At 43.0% G+C, this 23873-nt stretch overlaps 2 long non-coding RNA genes across 2 annotated transcripts in view; one reads left to right on the top strand and one right to left on the bottom strand.

Annotated features, from left to right (window-relative positions):
• Positions 1 to 754: 754 nt before the first annotated feature.
• Positions 755 to 23407, top strand: LOC148112945 (uncharacterized). The gene is made up of 3 exons (XR_015728780.1): positions 755 to 22722; positions 22832 to 22915; positions 23279 to 23407. It is a non-coding gene; the product is annotated as an uncharacterized LOC148112945 (long non-coding RNA).
• LOC117678871 (uncharacterized) overlaps positions 22260 to 23873 on the bottom strand; it is a 6771-nt gene continuing 5157 nt past the window's right edge. The window contains exon 4 of the long non-coding RNA XR_004595169.3: positions 22260 to 23873. This is a non-coding gene — a long non-coding RNA (uncharacterized LOC117678871).

Here is a 23873-nt window from a genome sequence, read left to right as displayed (position 1 = left end):
GTTATCAATGTTGTATTTGTCGCACTTGTATGTGTATGTGTATTTTGTGTTTATATATGTAATAAAAATTTAGAAAAAAAAAACTATATACTGAAAACTAAAGAGGAAAAGTTCTGATCAACCTCAGAACCAAAGAGGGTGGACTTAGCCTTATGGCCTCCATCTTCTCCCTCTCTTCCTCGGGAGCTGTTCTCAAAAATTTTTCCTTTGTGGGGGAAGAGGCTGGCTGTACAAGTCATACACGAGCTGATATTCAAAATTGTCCAGAGGAGGAAAAAATAATTATTGATATTGGGCTACAAAAGACCCCTGGAGCATCGTGGTTGGCAGGTCCTTTGCCCTGGGATGGGGAAGTGAGAGGGGAGGAAGATCTTTAGGACTGGGTTCCTTCATAGAAATCTTTTTCTTCTCCCAAATTCAAAATGGAGCAGAGGCAGAGCCCAGACCAAACTTTTCAAATCCACTAAGAACCCCTTCCTTCCTTCTGAAGCTCCTCTGACTGCCCTGCCTTCCTTGAGGTTTTGCCTTCCATGGGACCTTTGGGGAAACCTCAACCATCCCTTGCCAGGGATTGTAAATTCACAAGGGCAAATTTATACCACGATTCGCTTAAAGGTCTGAGAATCATAAGCTGACTGAATAGTGGTATACAAAAATATAAATTCTCATATTATAAAAACATCTCAGTGCTGTGGTAGCGGAACAAGAACAGTGTCTTTCCATAAGAAGAAACAATGGTGCGAGCTGACTGACCCAAGAAGCAGGGATGATGGGACACCCACAGAGAATGGCCTTCCAAAAATCATCTTAATAGCAGGGGATGCATCAGTCAGTCTGGTTCAAGGAGCTAGCTGAATGGAGCTTCTACATTCAGAGACAGTTTGCATCCAAGGAGCTAGTCCTCCTTGGCAGCAAGAGGGAAAATGGGCTATTTTTATTATTTTAGGGGGTGGCTTCCCAAAAGCATTGGCCTGGTTTTGCTGGGAGGCAGAAATGCTAGAACAGGTGATCACTCACAATCACATCATGGTTAAAGGCAAGGAGGCTTGGAATCTCCTTAGAAACTCCAGGGCCTTTGTGTTGCATCCTTTGATGCCCACCGTAGTGATGCAGATGTTTCCTCTATTGGATAAATCACGGAGTTTCCTCAGCGGGAGAATAAAGCCCCACCATTGGCTATAGCGTCTGACAGCTGCTATATATAAAGAGCTGTCAGACAGAGAAGTTGTTGCCAGTTCCTGAGTTGCCCTGTTGTTGCCAGTTCCTGAGTTGCTGTTAATTGTTAAGCCAATAAAGGCTTGTGAAGTCTGCATTCCTGTGTCGCCTCAGTTCTTGGTCCCCCCTTGTTTTCCCTACAGAGCACTGGCGACGAAGGTGGGATTGGAGCTGAGGTAACAGGGAAAGTCACAAATTAGAGCTGAGGCACATTGAGCCAAGCGCTGCCTCTAGTCACGGGCGACGAGACGTCGCTGGCAGTTTAGAAGCAAAATGAAAATTGTCGCATTAAGGGCAATCTCAACGAAAACACAAACAGCCTGTCCTTGTAAGGATGGCACTGCCAATGTTTGCACCATTCAATCCGGCAACCGAGACCTGGGAGTAGGTGAGCTTTGGTAGGATCCCAAAGGAGGCCTGTCATATCCTTGGGAATGCTAATGGCTTTGTGATGTCATCCTTCTAGATCAACTATCAGTTTCTGTCAGTTGTTGTTGATCAGAGTGAAGATAGCTTATAAGATGTAAGTAGGTATTTTTAAAGGCTGCTGGGTTCTGGGGAACCTTCCCCATTTTGTAGCCAGTTTCTCAGAGAACGAAGATATTCCATAGAAGAGGGGAGAACAGCAATTTGTTGTCCTCCTAGAAAAGGGGAAAGGGCGAGAGGCAAATGTGTTGCAGAAGAACGTTATCTTGAATTCCTTATTGGTGCTAAAAGACTTGGTTGAGTACTTTCCAATTGATTTGAATTGATTAGCAGCCTTAACCTGTGAATTAGGAAAACCTTTTTAAAATTTGATAAACTCACATGGTTGTGGAACATATCCAGTTATATAAAACCAAATCAAGGTTAAAAGTGATGAGCTCAAGCCAGAAGTATCATTTTTCCATTCTAATTTCCTGAATCAAAGTAATTATGGAAACTAGGCTTTAGCTGGCCCCTTTCCTTACATTCCTCTCTCTCTCTTCTAGGGCATTCTTCAATGTTTTTGCCTGTTTTAGAGGCAAACGAAAGGAGGAGAAGGACCAATCTCCCGTTTCCACACCGGAGGAGACCACCAAGGCTCCTGGGAGAGTCAGATATGTGGTGGATGTGCTGCTGGAAAAAGTGGAGCAATGTGGTGAGTGGACACTTTGGATTGGGCTGCGACCCTGAGAGGGAAAGGGAAGGATTTCCTTTAGGAGCAGACACCTAGATGCAGGGATATGCAGGACACACTGTTAGATATGAATGCCTAACACGCCTTGTCTATGGCATAGCAGGGGTTAAGGAAACCTGTAACACACACTGCATCTTTGAAGATACAAGGTTGCACAGAGGCCAAGCTGTTCCTGTCCTACTAAGCACCCCTCCTCCTTCAGCTCCTGTGTCTATGTTGACTCCCCACAAGTTCTCCTGATTCCATTTGGCTCTTCAAGGAACCTCTCTCTTGGGAGAAAAGGGCAGGGAGGCAGGGTTTATTTTTCCTTTTGTTCCACTTGATGGTGGGTTAGAAAATCCCTGGATAGGATGTCTTGCTGCTAATACGTGGGTCAATGGGCCGAAGGAGGATGGGGAGTGACCCTGCAAGACACTTTGGCAACAGTACAATGTAATTCTTTCTGTCTCTTCCAGCTCACTGAAGTCCAGAAATCTCCCCTGAAATTTGGGCAGCCTGAAAATCAGGATTTTATTAATGAAGGTAACTTTATTACTGATAAAGTAATAAATGAAGGTACTATGACTGATCATCATAAGTTAAATTAAAACTGCCGCAGCACCCTGAAGGCCTATGATCTCATTTTGGGTGCTTGGCAACCAGTCCATATTTATGAGCATTTACTGTGGTGATGCGATCACATTTTGCAATACCTTTTGTTGTTTCCTGGGCATTCTAAATAAATAATTCACAAGCACATTATTTGTTTTAGGACCATGTGATTCAGTTAACCACAATTATAAAAATGATCTTAAAACTGACCAATATTCTGAACTCAATTATTGTTGTCATTTGAGGTGACCCTTTTGTGGTTTCCACCAATGTAGCCAAGAGATGAAACTCCAACATCTCTGTAGCCTTCAGATGTTCTCATTTTGTTCGTAAGCCTAGGCTTCCTATTTGCCACCTTTTTTCCTTCATTTGTCTCACCTTTTTTTCCCACACAGGCGATCTAAGTTTGGAGGAACTGTGACTTCTGTTGGAAGTGTAAAGAAGCAACTTTATAGCATTTATGGTAGACGTGGGACAAAGCAAAGCAGTGTTAGGATTCACCTCTTAATGACAAGGTTCTTAAAAGTAAATATAAACATACATTCAGAGACTTTTCTTGTAGGCTTAATGGATAAAGACCTTGAAAGAAATGCAACTTTGATGTTATATATGCTGACAGAGAAAGAATATACACAAAATGGAAGGCTACTTTCATTCCCACAATGGACGAATGGCTGCAAAAGTTGATAGAGTTGACTGCTTGGATTAAACTAAATTGACTGCTTGGATTAAATAAAAGAAAACAGTTAATTTTGTTTCAACTTGGAAACTTTTTTGGACTTTTGCTTTGAAGGCTCACAGAGAATGGACTTTATAATAGCTGAAATATGTTTTTTGTAGTACTATTGCACCAGCTACACTTGGGGAGTGTGTTTTTGTATGTTAAATTTGCTTGTATGACTAATAATTTCCCATAAGCCTTAACTTTCTAGAAAATGGCTCACTTTCAAAAACCAGAGCATTTGATACACTGCAGATAACAGTTTCATTTTTGGCTGTTCTCAAGCTTCCATGAGCAAAACAAAGATTCTAGCTCAACCTTGGGAAGCGCAGAAAATGTCTCTTCCCCAGACACATTTTGATGTTTTTCCTTTGCAAATGTTTCTTTTACTGAGAATACAATGCTCTTTTCTATGGCTATGCTCACATATTACTGGATACTTTAATTCCTATGATGTAATTTGGCAGATGACTATTTTTAAACCAATCAACTTTTGCTTTAAAGTTATTTGTTGTGCTAATATAAAAGTCAATGTAAATCATTTTAGCCAGATTCCCCCTTCTCATAGGGAGCCCCCACTTTATCAAAGTCCTCTAATAAAATGTTTTAAAAGTATTTTCTGACTTGTTTCCTCATTGGAAAAGGATGTAGAATGAGGAAAAGCCTAGAGCCAGTTTTGGCCAACAGGTTGAGGTGGAACAAAATGGGCTTGTAAAAATGGTCTAGCTGAGCTCTAGTAGATTTCCTCCTAGAGAATGAACTTGGAAAGAGGAAAAATAGATGCTTGGAAGCAGTGAAGAATGACGGCCCAACAGAAGTTCTTCTCTTTGGCACCAGATTATCACCAGATGCCTTCAAGGAGCAAAGTCAAGAGAACCAACTGCCTTCTTCATCCAGATGAGTTCAACAGGGAAGTTATGTCCAAAGGCCAGATTCTTCCTTGCAATAGGAAGACCATGATGTACCATCCAGCCCTCCACCTTCAGGTGTCCTCAATGTACAGCGGTTTGTTTAGTGGCCACTTGAAGTTACAACAGCACTGAAAAGAGTGACCTCTAACTGCTTTTCCAGCATCTCATGGTCACATGATCAAAATTCAGACACTTGACAACTGGCTCATATTTATGACAATTGCACTATCCCAGAGTCATGCAATCTTCCCAGCTGGCTTCTGTGAAGCAAAATCAATGGAGAAAGCCAGATTTGCTTAACAACCACATTAATCACTTAACAATTTATGACTCACTGAACAACAAGTGGGTCATGAAATGGGACATGACTCATTTAACAACTGTCTTGCTTAGCAGTATTGTGCTCTTTTATTGTAAATTGATTGCTATGTTTAAAGCAATTTTTTAATATAGAAAAGTGTGCACCTGGAAGGAGCCATCTATGTCGTAAACACAACATGAATTCTTTGAGATAGTTCTGAACTTATTACTGGTCACTTAGTAACCATCAAAGGTACAATGGAGCCCAGAGCTACCTATCACCCAGATTCAAAGTTCTGATGACTGCTCCCCTCCCCCCACATTCATGGTCCAGCAAAAAATGGACTTGCTTAATGACCATGGTATTTGTTTCTTGACTGCCACATTCACTTAATGACAATCACAACAAAATTGGTCAAGGTCCATGATGACCTGCTTAATGACAGTCAGATGGATTCGCAATTGGCTGACCTGGCTGAACTGCCATACCCAGCACCAAATCCTTAATGGAACTGCCTCTACATGGAGGGAAACATGCATAGAGGTCCCTCAAGATTCTTTCTTTGGCCCACTACTCTTCCACATCTTCATAAATGAATTAGATGAGGGGATAAAGGGGGAACTCATAAAATTGGCAGACAATACCAAGCTAGGGGTAATAGTCAAAGCTTTAAAAGATAGGGTCAAGATCCAGAAGGATCTTGATAGACTTGAGTATTGGGCCCTATCCAACAAAATAAAATTCAATGGTGAGAAAAGTGAAGTCTTACTGTTAAGCAAGAAAAACCAAATGCACAAGTGTAGAATAGGTGTATCTAGCCCAACAGAAGTAATTGTGAGATAGATCTAGTTATCCTAGTGAACCCCCAATGAAATCTGAGCCAGCAATGTGGTCCAACTTCTGAACAACAAACATATAATATCAAGATCTCTTGAAGTATTACTACCATGTTATATTGCACTGGTAATATATACGGTTCACAAACTACAAACTGCAATTTTGATCAGCCAGTTGCATCTGAACAACCGGAAGAAATTCAGGGAGCAAAGTAGCCTAAAAGGCGCCAAGGAAGGTGAAGAGCTTACAAGAAGGACTTTAAGTCCTCTCTTCATCTCCTAAGCCCACCACCTCTGGGCTAGAAAAATCCAGGTGACCATTAGAGGCCAGTCAGGAAAGAGTCCTTGTCTCTCTTAGATACAGCAGGCTGTCATGGAAGAAGAAGCTTTGGGGCTAACCGTTCTCAGGCGAAAGGAAGAAGCCCTCATGTTAGATCGGCTCTGGAAAGAAACGTGACTCAGCTCTGGTCCGTTCAGCACTTTATTAGAATGGTGAAAAACAGATTGCCAGCAGTGGCTCCCAAGCCTCCTTATATACTGCTCGGGCCAGCCAGCCGGCCAATGACAGCTGTTCAAACTTCCCGCCTGTGGAAGTGACCAATCCCCCGGCGGATGTCCTTATAAGGACATAACACCTCATGTCTGATGGGCCCTTTCCCCTCATACTTTTCAAGAGGGTAAAAAAAGTAGCATCATACAGGACAGCAAAGAGCTTTTCCACCCAATGTTTGCTTCTAATGGGCTCCTCCAGGCCCAGGCAGGATCTGGACACTTTATAATAAATAAATTAGACCCACAGTCAATCTGTGTCTGTATATGATTCTGAAAAGAGTGTGGAACATTTTTGTCACCACAGTGCTGAACCATTTGTGGGTTTAAAGCCAATCTCCTTTCTGGGTCCTTCCCTGGCCTGCAGAGACCTTTGCTCCCTCTCTGACCCAGCTTTTGGGCTGAGCCATTTTCCTTTAACTAATATGTAGCCAGCTGGCAAGGCTAACAAGAGAAACAAGGCCTAAAAGGGGTCCATCTTTGAAATGGCCAAGGAAAAGTCCAGGACCTCAGCAGTAAAGAAGAAAACACCTCATCCGAGGGCAAGAAAACTGACTGAATCTCAAAGTGGACTTGATTTAAATCAGGTGAAGGACCTTCAAGGAGAGTTAAAGGAGGAAGGGGATGAATCATCTCCTTGGATTCGGAAGGGAGGGATTTGGCAGGGACGGCCAAAGAAGGGAATCAGCCGAGGAAAGGCTTGACTTCTCCACACATAAGCCACTGTTGGGTCTCATGGCTGGAGACTGACAAACACCGGACTACATGTCTCCCAGGATGGTCAAGTGGGCGATTTTCCTGACAGGGTATGACTACAAGCTGGTGCACAGACCGGAAAAGTACATTACCAACGCCGATGTCCTCAGTAGGTGCTCCCTGCCAAAACTTGTCGAGGATCCAGCTGCAGCCACACAAGTACTACTTACAGACATTGGACTTAACAGCCCAGTCACCGCCAACAGAATAGCAGAGTACACAAGGAAGGATAAATTGTTGTCCAAAGTTTTAAATTGGTTGTTGAGGGGATGGCCGCAAGAGAAACTGGGGGAAGAGTTCAGAACATTCCAAACTAAACGATTAGAATTGTCAGCACTAAAGGGGTGCCTGTTACTGGAGGAGAGAGTGATTGTGCCACAGGGGTTAAGGAAACAAGTCCTGGAAACATTACATGTGGGCCACCTGGGGATTGTACAAATGAAGGTGCTGGCCTGGAGCAATATTTGGTGGCCAAACTTGGACAGAGACATTACAGAATGGGTAGCGACTTGCATGCCATGCCAGCCAGCTCCACCCTGGGCACCCATCAGGGAGTGTGAAATCCCTAAGGGTCCATGGTCACGGACACATATTGACTTTGAGGGGCTGATGGAGGAACAAACATTTCTAATGGAGGGCTCGGGACAGGGGTTGCTCCTCTGTCTTGGTCCTGTCAGATCTCTCAGCGGCTTTTGATACCATCAACCATGGTATCATGCTGCACCGGTTGGAAGAGTTGAGGGTGGGAGGCACCGTACTACGGTGGTTCTCCTCCTTTCTCTCTGACCGGTCACAGTCTGTGTTGACAGGGGGGCAGAGGTCGACCCCGAGGCCCCTCATATGTGGGGTGCCGCAGGGATCGGTCCTCTTGCCTCTTTTGTTCAACATTTATGTAAAGCCGCTGGGCGAGATCATCCGTGGTTTCGGGGTGAAGTACCATCAGTACGCTGACGACACCCAGCTGTACATCTCCACCCCGGACCACCCCAACGATGCCCTTGAGGTGATGTCCCGGTGCCTGGAGGCCGTACAGATCTGGATGGGGAGGAACAGGCTCAGGCTCAACCCATCCAAGACTGAGTGGCTGTGGTTTCCGACGTCCCGATATAGTCAGCTAGTGCCATCGCTGACTATTGGGGGTGAATCATTGGCCCCCACGGAAAGGGCTCGCAACTTGGGCGTCCTCCTGGATTCACGGCTGTCTTTAGAAGAGCACTTGACGGCCGTGACCGGGAGGATTTTTCATCAGGTTCGCCTGATCCGCCAGTTGCGTCCTTTTCTAGATCGGAACTCCCTACACACAAGACTCATGCCTTCGTCACCTCTCGTCTGGACTATTGTAACGCTCTCTACATGGGGCTCCCCTTGAGGTGCACTCGGAGGCTCCAACTGGCGCAGAGTGCGGCCGCGCGGGTGGTTATGGGAGCAACATGGAGCTCCCATGTAACACCTCTCCTGCGTGAGCTGCACTGGCTCCCGGTGGTCTTCCGGGTGCGCTTCAAGGTTTTGGTTACCACCTTTAAAGCGCTCCATGGCTTAGGACCTGCCCAACCTGACCACAGAAGCAACGATAAGGGCATTAAGAAAATTGCTTGCAACCCATGGATTACCGGACATCCTTGTCTCTGACAACGGACCACAGTTAACTGCAAAAACAATCAAGTCATTCCTAGCAGAGCAAGGAATCAGACATGCCCTGGTTGCCCCATTCAATCCGGCTAGTAATGGTCAGGTAGAACGAATGGTGAGTCTGACCAAAGAGGCACTCATCAGAATGGGCCCCGGTAACTGGTAGGAAAAGATCGACAAATTCCCCTTAGCCCAACATATTGCCCCAGCGCAACCACTAATAAAAGTCTGGCCGAGCTATTAATGGGCTGGAGACTAAGGTTGGACCAGTTGCACCCTCATTGCCATCCGGAGATACCCCTGGACTCAACCCAACAGCTCAGGGAGTTCGAAGAAGGGGATTTGGTGTTTGCCCATAATTACACAGGCCACCCCACTTGGGTACAAGCAAGGGTAATAGCCATAACAGGGTCAAAGTCATACCAGGTGGAACTTGAGGATGGCAGGGTATGGAGTAGGCATACTGACCAACTCTGAAATAGATTAGGGGAGACCTGGTTAAGCAACCTGAAAAATCTGCCATCCAACAAGACCAGAATCCCGGGAGGCAACTAAGTGAGCCTCCACCCTAAGGAGCATACAAAACAGCAAGAGGGAATCAGCACAATAAAAAACTGTCCCTAGCTCCAAAGAACACAGAAACTCTAGATTCAACCCCGAGAAAGGACCGCAAACACTTATCTGAGGATCCGGGAGTCCAGCGGCGAGCTCCAGGAACCAAAGGAGAGGCCAGAGCGGAGTCCTCCACGCCCATAGGAGTGTTCCAGGAGGTTCCTTCTGAGGACTCAGGAGCGGCAGCAGGCTTGATTGTACAGGCTACCACTTCTGAAACAAGTGAACTACGCAGGTCCGATCGCGCCCTGAAGCTGCGTGATTACATTGCCTAATTACAAATGATTGGTTGTGTTCTATCTAGGAGGGGAGGGCTGTTACGTACGGACATAAGGAGTATTCATTTGCATGCCCACCGTTGATTGGCTAATCTAGTGGCGGGAAAAATATACCGCTGTCAGTGGCCGGCAAGACTGCCGGAGCTGTTTAAAAAAAAAAAAAGCTCCGGCAGCCTGCTGGCCTCGTTCCGGATCGCGGCTGGAAATAAAGTGCTGAAACGGACTACAGCATTCCACCTCTTCTATTTGCATCCCTCTATCCAACAACTTCCTTTGGATGATCTAGATTTGGACTCATAACCACATAATTTGCTTTAGGACCATGTGATTCACTTAACAACTATTATAAAAACGTTCTTAAATTTGACCAAAATTCTGGATGCAATTATTGTCGTAATTTGAGGGTGACCCTTTTCTGGTTTCCAGCAATGTAGCCAAGAGAAAACTGAGGCCCTTTTGGTATCCTTTCACCCGTCTTCCATGGGGAAGAAAATTTCATCCACAACTATAGCTCGCTGGATTAAGGCATGTATTTCATTAGCATACAGTAGCAAGGACAAGCCTTTACCTGGGAGGGTGTTGGCCCACTCTACAAGGAGTGTGCCTACGTCTGCAGCCTGGGCCACTCAGGCCTCAGTAGTTGACATTTATAGAGCAGCCATGTGGACGTCGTTAACACCGTTTGTGAATCATTGTAAGTTGGATAGCTATGCTTCAGCTGAGGCATCATTTGGGCATAGGGTGTTACAGAGTGTCCACTCAGCTAGGTCCCCGAGCCCAGCCAGCCTCCCTCCCACTAAATTTGAGCTTGGGTATATCCTACGCTTGAATTTCCTAAGCAGCGCAATGGAAAATGGACAATGACTTACCTGAACATCCCTTTTTGTTGCGATGTGTGGCAATTCAACCCATCCGTCAGGCTGCCTGGTTTGTTCTGGCCCAGGGAGGGTTGTTTCTGTTTGCTTTGTAGGACACGTTGGTGGATGACGCCTTCGTGAAACAACTGAGGCTCAGCAGAGCAAAGGAGGCATGGTCACAACAGATTTAAAGAAATACTACATTCAGTCCCTAGCAAGCAGACAAGAGAAAACCCATGCTTGAATAGCCTAAGCAGTGCAATGGAAAATGTTTCTTACGTGGACACATTTTGATGTTTTCCTTTGCAAATGTTTCTTTTACTGAGAATACAATACTCTTTTCTATGGCTATGCTCACATATTATTGGATGTTTTAATTCATGTAACGTAACTGGACAGATGACTTATTTTTAAACTAATCAACTTTTGATTTGAACTTATTTGTTATGTTAATATAAAAGTCAACATAAATCATTTTAACTGGGTTCCCCCTTCTCATACAGTCTCTACTTTATCAAAATTCTCTAATAAAAGGCTTTTAAATCATTTTCTGACTCGTTTGCTTATTGGAAAACAAAGTAGAACAAGGCAGAACCTAGAGGGAGTTTTGGCCAACAGTTTGAGGTGGAACAAAATGTAACTTTGATTTTTAATTTTGCTGTTAAGATAATTTGTAGATGATGTCAATCTATGTCTATGTGTGATTCTGAAAAGAATGTGGAACATTTTTGTCACCATAGTGCTGAACCTTTTGTGGGTTTAAAGCCAATGTCCTCTCTGGGCCCTTCTCTGGCCTGCTGAGCCCTTTGCTCTCCTCCTGGCCCAGCTTTTCGGCTGAGCCATTTTCCTTTAACTAATATGTAGCCAACTGAAGAGGCTAACAAGAGATACAAGGCTTAAAAGGGGCCTCTTTGAAATGGTTGAGGAATTGAGGCCTAGAGGGAAGAGTCTAGGACTACAGCAGCAAAGAAGAAAACGCCTCATACAAGGGCAAGAAAGTCAACCTGATTGAACAAATGAGGTAAAGGACCTTTAAGGAGAGTTAAAGGAGGAAGGAGTTGAATGATCTCCTTGGACTCGGAAGGGCTCAGCAGGGACAGCCAAAGAAGAGAATCAGCCGAGGAAAGGCTTGATTCCTCCGGCTTCAGAGCCTGCCCAGACCGCTAGCCGATGGGCTGATGCTCTGAGGGGAAATGAGCTCCATCTGGCAAAAGCTCAGAAAGCCGTAACTGATATTTGATTGGATCTGGCCGAGATGCAGGATCAGGGCAAAAGATTTAAGTGCAGAATTAGAGGAATCAGGGAAGACCCAGAAAAAGCTACTTTAATGGGTATCTCATCTCAAGACAGAACAAGTGCTGCCTGAGGAAAGAAAACTGTTGGGTGACTTTGGGCCAGTCACTCTCTCTCAGCCTCACCCAGCTCACAGGGCTGTTGTTATTGGCAAAATAAGAGGAGGGAGGATTGTTCGCTTCCTTGAATTATTTATAAAAATAATAAACTTTTAAAAAAACCTTGGAAAGCTTTTTTTAACATGAAAGATCAAATATCTCCTAGCTGAGGTTTTAAATATATCCACAGAGTGTTCTTTTGGATATCTGAACTTAATATTACTAAAAAATATTATCCAACAATTTAATAATAATTTCACTTCACTGTGGGGGAAAAAATGAAAATGTGGGATAAAATATATATTTAAATATTCTGGGTCAAACTGCGGCAATTAAAAAGATGGTTCTTTCAAAATGAAATGTTTTATTTCAAACTCTTCAAGTACATGTGTCATGAAATATTAAGCAAAGAAAAAACGATTTGTTTCAAAACTATGTAATGAAAATTAAAGAGGAGAAAATTCAGATGGACCACAGAAACAAAGAGGGTGGACTTAAAAGTTTTTCCTTTGGGAGTGAAGAGATTGGTTGTACAAGGCATACATGAACTGATGTTCAAAACTGTGCCGAGGAGGAAAAAAAATAATTACTGATCTTGGGCTATAAAAGACCACTGGAGCATCGTGGTTGGCAGTCCCTTTGCCCTGGGATGGGGAAGTGCGAGGGGAGGAAGGTCTTCAGGCTCTATTTAATAACTGGCAGTCCAGTCAGGAAGAGTTCTGGCTTACATACAAATTCAAAGAAATGACAGAATTTGGAATCATAGTCACCCTTAAACCAGGGACTATCAATGTTAACAGTAATTTTTATAAAAGTCACACCTCATGGACTTCCATACCTTTCCTAAAAATTTAGGTGGAATAGATAGTATTTTATATACACCCACAGAAAGGAAATTCCTGTAATATTTGGAATTAATATTATTAAGTAAAATCAATCATTTATTTAATAACAATTCTATCCCAATGCAGAAAAAAATCTGCATCGCTATATGGGAAATGATGTCTGAATTTAAAAACCAGAAGAAAAATCTCTTTTCTCTTTCTCTGTACATCCTGAGGAAACTTTGGAAATTTCACTAGCCACTTCTTCTCTGACTGAACCCGATCAGAGTGTGCTTCCAGGCCATCCGTTTCCTTTTTTTTTTTGTTTATGTGTAAATGTTCCTTTTCCAATATTTTAATAAAGGTTATGTATAGATTCATAATTAAAGAATGTTAACAATGCAACGCCAATGGTGAGCTGAAACGAATTTTACCACCAGCGGCAAAGAGAGGGTGAGACCATCAGTCATTTTGGGCCAAACTGCAAGAAATTGCAACCAAGTGCGAATTTGTCAATCTGGAGGAAATGATGAAAGATAGGCTCATCTTGGGGATGAGGGGCTGACCCTACAGAAGCTGCTGATTCAGAGGGGAGTCACTTTCAAAGATGTGGTCAAGGAAGCCAGAGCCACAGAAGTGTCTGACAATTCTGCCGCCGACATCTGAAAGACCAGTGGAATACATCGCACCCAACAGGAGCCCGATTGGGCCACTGAGGTCCCTGAGAACAACATAGCCTGGGAGGAGGAAGAGGCAGTGAACCAAATATACCCGGAAAGAAGGGGAAGCCATAGAGACAATGATTTTAAACAACCTCGTTGCCTGGGGGGCATGGGTTTCCATGCTAGATCAGCTTGCCAGTTCAAAGATGCCATATGCCACCATATGCCAGCGAAAGTGCCACACAGCCCATGGCCTGCAGGGCCATGCAGCCTATACCATACCAACCCAGACCCCAGGCCGGTCCAGGGAGGCAAGGACACACAAGACCAGGGCCCCAAAGAAACAAGTGCAAGTGTTGTGACCCCGACTCCTGAGCCTGTCCTAACAGAGGAAGAGGACTCAGAAGGTGATGGGGAGGAACTGACAAGGTCTCCCTCTCCAGGACCGTCCTCTCTGGCAATGCCTCAGGTTCCATCCGAAGGCCAAGAGGAACAGCCTGGGATGTGCCAGGAGGAAAGCATATCAGAACAACAACAGATAGAGAGCAAGGATGATGAATCCTGGCTTGATCCCAGGCAGTGTCGGAGGGAGAAGCGTGCGCAGCAACGAAAGAGGCGTGGAAGGACCAGAGATTGAGCTGAGTCACTGAGCCACACCCCACAAGGAATAAAAGTGGGTGTGATTGCTCTTCAGGTTTTGTGACGGTCAAAGTTAAAAACCTGCGAGTCATATCGCGTTACCTGAAATCTGGATTGGACCTTGGCCAATTCTTGCTTCCTGGATTACTTTTTGCTACTGAATCGGACTGAGAGAAACTCACTTGTTGACTGTGAATGAAAACTGACTTGGCAGGCATTTCACAGTTTACTGCCAAAACTCTTATGTCCAAGGGTTTCTAGTCTGATTGCTTAATAAAATCTTGGCAGGAGTGCCTGGTTGTGTGTTTGCCTGTGTGAGGAAGGGGGACAGAACAGCAGGGAAGAATCATATCTGGAAGCAAGGGGGATAAATCAAACAACAGTGGGCCACTCAGATGCTCAGAATCTCTTTCTTCTCTGTCTATCCTGAAGAAACATCAGAAATTTCCCTAGCCACTTCTTCTCCGACTCAAATTATCTCTCAACCTGAATCATTCTGAGTCTGCACTTTGTAACATCTCTAAGCAGAGTGACATGGCTCAGGTGCTTCGAGAAGCCAAAGTTATTGTGTGGGATGAGTGCACCATGACTCACAAAGGAGGTATTGAGGCTCTAAACAGGACGCTCCAGGACACTAGGGGCAGCAACCGTCTTATGGGTGGAGTTATGGTGCTCTTGGCTGGTTAACTTCAGACAGACGTTTCCTGTTGTGCCATGAGGAACACGTGCAGATGAAGTCAAGGTCTGTCTCAAGTCATCCATTTTATGGCCTAATGTCAAAGTCCTGTCCTTGAGAGTTAACATGCGTGTCCACCTTCAACGTGATTTGAGGGCAGAAAAGCTTTCTAACATTACTTGATATTGGTGATGGCAAGCTTTTGGAAGAGGAGGGAAGAATAACTATTCCAAGTAACCGTTGCAATGTTGTGAAAGATCTGATCAGCTTGACTAACAGAATATACCCCTACATTCATCAGACTGGAGTGGATTGTGTTTCATGGCTGAGGGAAAGAGCTATTCTCACTCCAACAAATGACTCAGCCAACAGCATCAACAACTTTCTGCTGGAGAAGCTGTCCACTGAGCATATGAAGTATGAATCTGTGGACTTGGTAATGGGAGGTTGAGGATGCTGTACATTACCCTGTGGAGTTCTTGCACATCTCAACCCACCAGGATTACCACCTCATGTCCTCTAACTCAAGGTTGGCGCTCAAGGTTACTCAATCTAACCCCTCTGAAACTGTGCAATGGCACCAGGCTTCAGGTGAAGATTCTATACAAACACATAATCGAAGTCACGATTTTCACAGGCATCAATCAGGGAGAAACAGTTTTCATACCCCAAATTCCTCTGATCCCATCAGACTACCACTTCGAGTAGTTGCCTGTTCTCCACGATACTTTTTTGCAGCTTCCCTTACGTGTTTTCCTAATCACATTATGTAAATCTTTTCCTGCATTTTCCCCACTTTTCCCTTTAACTGGTGTTACAGTAGAAGGAACAGATTCGTCTGAATTGAGGAGGTCACTGTAAGAAGTGATTTGGGGCTGGGACACTATGCAGGAGAAATTTGGTTCACAATCCGTTGGCTCAGTGGTGGTCGGTGATTGAAACTCATAAGTGAATATCTCTCCCACTGCCTTGAGTTCAGAAACAGTTCCATAGGTGGAAGTCATAGATATTTTGAGGTAGTGACATTTAGTACTGTAGGGAGCCCCAAACCGCTCATGAGTGGAACCTCTGCCAGTTTGAACTGAGGCAACTGGCAGTTGGGACAGAGTTCCTTTCAGGTTGGCAGGGGGAGTAGAATGTCTAGTTCCTTAGCATCAGAGCATGTGAATATAATACTGTATATGAAATACTAATGATCTGATGGTCATTTCGAAAAATACTTTCTTAGCAAGCACCTAAAAGCCAAGAGGAACATACGTGCCAAATTTCAAGTTTGTAGGCTTTACCGTTCTGGAGATTTCATGATGAGTGAGTGGAATTTAGTTTTTAGATATATAGATTACTTTTTAAATTATAAAGGTTGTTTCTTTTACCATATATTTAATTCAACCTTTCTGTTTCATTTCAATGATATAGAACCCAGTGGAGTCCAGGAACCCAAAGATCAGTCAGTCAATTTGGTGGAAGGAAATTTTTTGCACCTTTTCCAGTTTGGTGCTTCCATCAGTGAGGGAAGAAGCAAGGGATCAGAAGGCTTGCCTCCTCATCAGAAACTATTAAGTGCTACTGAAGGCAAGAAGAGGCCATATCAGCAATGAGAAGTTTCTTCCTGGGCAGAGTGGTGATCATAGGTTGAACCTGCCAAACAGTTTGCCCCTAGAAATTCAATTTGATCTCTTTGCTTCCACATTTCTGTTGGAGTAATGAAAAAGTCTGGCCTTTTCTTCATCACACTGACCTCATCAAAATGTTTAAAAAATAGTCACATCTGTTCAAATATGTCCCAACAAAAATAGCTTCTTCATTCCAATACATATACATTTTTTTCAAATTTCAACAACGAAAGCTTGCATATGCTGCTGTGTGGTCTTTCTTAGACATGACAGAAGAGCATAATGAAACAATTTATTTAAAGATGCAAACAAGGAGGAGCTTGTTGTTCTTTTACTATAATTAGGTAGTGTATTTAAGTGCTTATAATATTTAAAATGTTCAGTAATAGATGTCCTGAAAGTAATTAGTGTGTTCTTTGTTATAACATCATCTTCCCCAGCTACACTTTTTGTTCTTTACAGACGTGTTATTATCGTACTTTCTCTCTTTTCTGGAATTTGACTTGGAAATTATCTTGCTCAGCATTTTGAGCTTCATCATCAGCTTCATACTCAAAATGAATCAAAATCCTCATTTATTCCTGATGAAACTTCGATTATTTTTGTTTCTTCTTTTTTCTCTTTCACTCTTTCCATATTTTCATCACCATCTTGGAAAGAAACTTCTGTCCCATTTTCGGGTGTGAGTTTTCTTTTTCTAATTGTTCTTCAACAATTATATCTTCTGTTGTCACTTCTTTTTCCATTTCTTGTTCTTTTTTTCTTGCTCAGACTGTACTTCTTCGTTGTTTTCTGAATCTTCTCCTTTTCCAAACCAACTCTGAGTAAAAAACTTTCTTAGAGGTGATGCACTTTCAGTGGTTAATGGGTTTATTTCTGAAAGCTGATATTATAGATTACACAGATGTATTTCCTTCTGGAATTCTGTTTTATTGTCCCACAGTTCTTTAGTGAGATAGAATAGTGTTAACGTTGATTATCCAAATGTATTTCCTTATGAACGTCTTAGATGTGATAGAATAGGTAAAAAAATATATAATATACTTGAAGATGGAAAGGAGGAGCAGCTTGTTGCTCTCTGAATTAGATAGTCTATTTAGGTGCATATATTTCAAATGTTCAGTAATAGGTGTTCCCAAATTAATTAAAGTTAAACATAAATTAACTAGTCACTAAGTCAAATTTGACAGACAATATTTCTATAATCTTAAACTTTTATTAGTTCTTTTAATGTATTATTAACAATATTCAATAGTGTCTGCAAATTAGAGCATTCTTTGTTATATTTTGTGCCTCAATTCCAAGCTTTTACAGGTTATTCTAATTGATTGTATTAGAATATGTTTTCTATGTTGTTTCTAAGGTTTCATGGATTAAATAAAATTCAAATAATTCATTCTTGTGATTTCTTCAGTATGTAATCCCTATATAATAGTAGTACTGGGATCTGTACTTAAGTAGAAGGGTTTTGGATGCCCATAGAGCTTAATTTTGGGGAAATAGTTTTTATATATTTTTTAAAAAGGAAGTGATCACTAAATGGTCAGGAAGCAACCTGATTGACCAAGCATTTAGAAGTATTGGTGGAAAGTTTGTACTTTCAGGCTTGCAAGATCCTCTTCATGTAGCCTAATAACATGGTAGAATTAGCTTAAATTGTCATGTTTCCTATCTGGAATTACCTGGGAAGCCTGTCACAATTTCTGGAGGATATAGCCCAGATCCAGTTGGCCTTTCAAAAGTCCTTGAAGAGCTGATGGTGTTCCTGGGGCTGAGGTTCCAAATGTGTGAAAGGCCCCATTCCCTGATTATGTGAACCTCTACAGATTGGAATATCTGTCAGCTGCTATGTATGTTGGTTTCTTTTTGTGTTCCATTTTCAGTTGGTTTAATTGACCTTAGGTTTGTCTGCCGCCTGTGTCACTTTTTGAAATGGATAGCTATACAAATTGAATGAATAAACTTTGGATAGAGAAACTTCTTCACTTGTTTCTCTAAAGAACCTGTGTTCTTTTCTCTATTTCATTTTTTTTTTTAAATCTGTATTTGTTTGGGTATCTGATATCCAATCATAAAGTTACAATTAAAATCTCTGTTTTGCAAAAAAAATAAATAAATCTGCATTGGATCAATTCCAGGGCATCTTCTGTTCCCAAAATCATTGAGAAAAACTGACGTTTGTAAACAGCTAGGTGAAACAAGCTAATGGACTACAGAAAAATTGTTGTGGTTATGGTTTTTTTTTTTTAAATCAGTCCTGCCATCATACAAAGGAAAAAGGCCTTTAAATGTCTAATGGAAGAATTACTAAAGAGAGATAAGGATATAAAGCAGGGTCACTTTCTAGTTAATTGCATTTTACTACAAGGAAGTGATATTTCTATGACCCCAGTGATGAATAAGGTCTCAATAAACCCAAGAAATGCTTCCTAAGAATTAATGAAGAACCAGATTTGAGGGTGGTTTGTTTTAATTAAGTTTCATACAGTATATCTTTAGAAGATTTGACAAGGTAATCCTTCGACTTATGGGAAGAATATATTGGGTGTTGTTTGATGTAATTTATATTAGCAGTCCCCAACCTTTATGATTTGATGGCCCAGTGAGGAGGGGAATTGTCCCATGCAAGCAGTGGACCAGCCCAGTAGTGGGGGTGGTCCGGGGTTTGGGGACCTCTGGTTTGTATTAACCAAGAAATAAGGGAAAATAGAGAATGGCAATGTATTGCAGGTGGTTAATGCAAAGGCAATGCAAATTGGGAAGTAGGTTACTAAAAATGAATATAGTAGTCCCCTAAACTGGAGCAGAGAAAGGATCTCACCCATCATGTGAATCTAGCTCTCTATCGGAATAAATGGGATGAGAGGGGAAAGGAGGGGAGGGGGAGGAAGTGAACTAATGAGAATCATGGACAAAAAAATTAGAAATGGAATGAGAGTTGGTGTTTCCAAATTGATAACTTGAAGAAAGGTTTTAAGGCTAGTAGCTTCTTTTCCAAAAGGGTACTTCAAATAAAGAATATTGCCAAAGCCCAGATTCAAATTACCAATTATGATTCTGAGCAATTCCCAAACTCAGGAGGTAGAAAGGATATCCTTCAAATATCTAGAAAATGATTCTTTTACAAAAAATCAACCAACTATTTAATAACAATTTTATCCCAATGTGGAAAAAATAGCAATTAGAAAGAATGGTGGCAACTCAGCTATGGTGTGAGCCAAAGGGGTAGTTAGAAAAAACAACTGGAAGAAAGCTGTCATGATAACTCACTCAAGTGGGCAGCTTATAGAGCTTCAGTACTAAAGGACAGGCTACCTTGGAAGATCTAGGCCTCTTGTGAAAAAAAGAAGTCTTGATTCTTTGGCTTTCTGAAAAAAGCAGGATCCCTGAACTTTGGAACTTGTCTAAAAGAGGGTCCTATAATTTGGGGCTCAGCTTCATTAAGCCATACAATATTTTTATTGGGTAGAATGTCTGTTCTCTGCAGAGGTGAAATCCAGCAGGTTCTGACAGGTTCTGGAGAACTGGTAGCAGAAATTTTGAGTAGTTCAGAGAACCAGCAAATGCTACCTCTGGCTGGCCCGAGAGTGGGGTGGGAATGGAGATTTTGCAATATCCTTCCCCCATGAGTGGGGAGGGAATGGGGATTTTACAGGATCCTTTCTCTGCCATGTCCACCAAGCCACACCACGCCCACAGAACCGGTAGTAAAAAAAATTTGAATTTCACCACTGGTTCTGTCTTCTCCCTGCCCCCAATCAGTGAGTCTTGCTGAGTCAGCTACCTTAGTGGCACTTCCACATAAAGAGGCTGTCTACAACCAAAGATCCATGCCTTTGTGCCAAAGTATAAGAAATAGATAGCTTTGGTGATTTGTTAGTAGGTTCCTTGGGCTGGCATTGGCGTGTGTAGGAAAGGTGCTTTGATTGGATCCCAAGGGAGGCCTGTCATCTAGCCAGCACAACTGTCAGTTGTCAGTGATCAGACTGAAGATGGCTTCCAGGATGTAAGTAGGTTTTCAGAAAGCCTGCTTGGCTCTAGAGAACTTTCCCATCTTGTAGCCAACTTCACAGACGATTGGGACATTCCAATGGTAAAAAAAGCCATTTGTTGTCCTCTTAGGAATGGGGAATGGGAGGGGGGGAGAGACAAATGTGTTCCAGAGCAACACATTATCTTTAATTCCTTATTGGCACTAAAAGACTTAGCTGAGTACTTTCCAATTGGTTGGGATAACTTAGCAGCCTTAACCTGTGAATTAGGAAAATCTTTTAAAAATTTAAGAAACTCACATGGTTGTGGAACACATCCCATCATGTAAAACCAAACTAAGGTTAAAAGTGATGAGCTCAAGCCAAGAGTATCATTTTTCTATTCTAGTTTCTTGAATTAAAGTGATTATGGAAAGTAGGCTTTAGTTGGTCCCTTTCCTCACATTCCCTTTTCTCTCTTCTAGGGCTTTTTTCAGGTATTTCTCCTGCTTTGGAGGGAAAAGGAAGAAGGTGAGGGATTCAGGAGCTGATGTTCCAAGTTCTCCAACCTGCCAACTGGAGGGCAGCACCAAGGCTTCTGGGAGAAAGCTTGTCAGGTTTATCGTGGATGTGGAGGTCCAGAAAGCGGAGCGATGTGGTGAGTGGACGCTTTGGATTGGGCTGTGACCTTGAGAGGGAAAGGGAAGGATTTCCTTTTGGAGTGGACACCTAGATGCAGGGATATACAGGACACAAATCTGCATCTTTGAAGATACAAGGCTGCACAGAGGGACAGATTAGCGGTCAAGCTGTTCTTGACCCACTAAGCACCCCTCTTCCTGCAGCTCCTGTGTCTAGGGAACCTTGGGCTGCAAAGAGGAGCCTGATTTTGGAGGGGGTAGTCTTCATCTGGGGGAGACCTAAAACTTTGTTAAACACCTGCCTCTCCTTTCCCAGATTTCACGACAAAGGCCAGGACCATGAAGAACAATATTCTCTTCACCAAAAGGGACATCACAAAAGAAGAGAATGCACCTTGCTAGGCTGCCTGCCATATAAGGGACCAACGGAAGAGCCAAAGTTTATGGGAAGAGGTCCATGAGAGGAAAACGAAAACAGGCCAACAAGTAGATACCCCTTGGAATTAAAGGGTCCCATAGCTAAGCCTTTCTCCCAAGTGTGAATCCCATTCTCAGAGGGGTGCAAAAATATTCCTCAGAATGAACAGAGACCCAAAATGGTTTCAACCTTCCCTTCTGAAAGGGAGGACCCAGGGGTCAAGATGCCCCACAGCCCCACCAACTTACAGCCTGACTGTTTTCAGTTGCAGCAGGAGAGCAGCTTCGTTCAAGGCCTTTCTTCCATTGCCACTCTGTTTCAGCTGAAGCAGAGTGGGCAAACAGGCAGAGCGGATAGTCCCAAAGCCAAGAAACAAGGACCTCTACAGCCTTGCCGTCTTGGTAAGTAAGAGGGAGGCAGGTGGCAATTGGAGGCAAACAAAGCAGGACAGAGATAGGAGCAGGGATGGGGGGGAGAGAAAAGCTGCCCCTGGACTGTCAAAATGTGGCCTATGCAAAGGGTCCTTAACCTGGGGCTAATTCCCTTTGCTGTAGGAAATGAGCAAGTCAAAAGAGGCTGGGAAAAATAGAAAGGGGAGTGCTGGAGCAGTCTGGCTGACTTTCCCTTGCTTCTCTCCACTCTTGTTCCCTGCCAAGCTCTGATGGAGAAAAATAGCAGCTTCACAGCAGGACTAGCTGCATTACTTGCTATTTATGAGATCAGGTCAGCCTTTTCTTTCTTTTGCCTGCTACTGTCTTGAGTAAAATAAACCAGAGGGAAATTCATTAAGATGGGCACTGAGGTCTCTTCTCTTCTTTGATCTCTCAGCGAAGTTCCACCAGCCATGGACCCACGCATTGATTCTCCTCTCCTGGAGATCTGTGGGTTCATGTGGCTGTCCTCCATGAAAATTGGTGAGAATGTTTCAGAGGTACCAACTTCAGCAACATTTCTGGGACTTCCTTTCTGGTATTGGAACGCCTGGGAAAACATTCCACAAGTCTTCACCTTTGTTTTTTTATTTCGGCGAAAGAAGAAATTGCTGGAGGAGGCCTTTGACTTCATGCTCTGGGGCCTTCTTCAGCAGTCTGCAGCAACGGATCATTTAATTTTTATTTTGAAGGTAAGGGTTTCAAAGTCCCAGGGAAGCTTGCAGGAAAACTGGACCTGTACAAACGTTCACTGAATCAGGTATTAGAACTCCAGTGAAATGTTCCAATATATGGGAACAATCTAAATGGGGGATTATTCTTGAGGATAGCAGGTAGCATGGGAATTTGGTTGTCACAAGAGCTGTTTCTCTTCACGCAGGAACTTCTTCACAAAGAGGCCTCTTTAATTGTAATGCTCCATGGCCAGAATTGCAGATAAGAAACCAAAACAGGTTATAGGGTCCTTTGCTTGAAATGCCATCCCAAAGCATCCTCCTTTCAAAGAGCCTGGGATTTAAGAAGCTGGGAGTAGCCATAGAGGTAGAGGACGGCTTTAAAGGCCTAATGAACATACCCTAAATTACACGTGTGTGTTTTGACCATGAGACTCCTGAGAACAGGAAGCAAAGGGATCTTTTTTGTTCCACAGGACTTTTGAGGAACACAGCTGGCAATGCTTCTCATCTGCCTGGAATCAGCTACTCTATTGTGGGACCATCAAACTAGGATCAATGTATGTAGCAAAATGAAAATAAGATTGTAAACTTTGAGTCCCCCACTGTTTTTGGGACCCCAACATTTTAAAACCTCTTGGGAGAAAAGAGCAGAGAGGCAGGGTTCTTTTTCCTTTCATTCCACTTGATGGTGGACTAGGAATCCCTGGATGGGATGTCTTGCTGCCAATACTTGCATTGATGGGCCCAAGGGGAGACGGGGAATGGTTCTGCCAGACATTTTGGCAACAATACAATGGATTTCTTTCTGTCTCTTTCAAGTCCAGTAGGCGTTTCTACAATTTCCAGTGAAAATTGGGTTGGTTGAAAATGGGGACGGATTCATTAAAGGTGTGTTTGTCTCACCTTTTTTCTCCATGCAGGTGACCTAACAGTAGAGGAGCTGTCATGTCTTGACCCCCACCGTCGTTTAGCCAAGGATGAACAATGGATGAAACTTCCACTCTATCTCAAGTGCCTTCAGTTGTCCCATCTACAACTTTCAATTATTACATATAAATGTTATAGTTGCTCTGTTCTAATCTTCTGACCTTAAATAGAGTAAATCCTGATATTTATGCTTTTAAATACTTGGATCATCTTCGTCACTTCAAGAATGGATCTTTCTGCTATTGAACTGCAACTTTGATGTTCGAAGAGGGCATCGAGGCTATGTGTGTTGTGGAACAGTTGCAAACAGTTGTCAGTTTTATTATGCTGCAGCAGGTTGGTGGTGTGAAGGGTTGGATTATGAGATGCTTGAGTTTCTGCAAATCTGGGTTTTTCCTCTATCACTCAATATGGTCGATGCTTTTTTATCACATGGTTTCTCTCTCTCTTCTTAGGCTGTGTAGCAGCTTTGGACAGGAATGAACGTGGTGCCTGCAACTCACCTGCTTTCTTCAACTGTTGCTGGCTGGATCATCCTTTCTCCAGGCTGGAGGAAGAATCAAAGACCCTGTGATTCCATGGATTCCC

This window comes from Pantherophis guttatus, chromosome 7, assembly GCF_059756535.1.
Source record: "Pantherophis guttatus breed Tessera chromosome 7, ASM5975653v1, whole genome shotgun sequence".
Lineage (NCBI taxonomy): Eukaryota > Metazoa > Chordata > Lepidosauria > Squamata > Colubridae > Pantherophis > Pantherophis guttatus.
The sequence above is the reverse complement of the archived record's forward strand: the minus strand, read 5'-3'. Positions and strand labels throughout refer to the sequence as shown.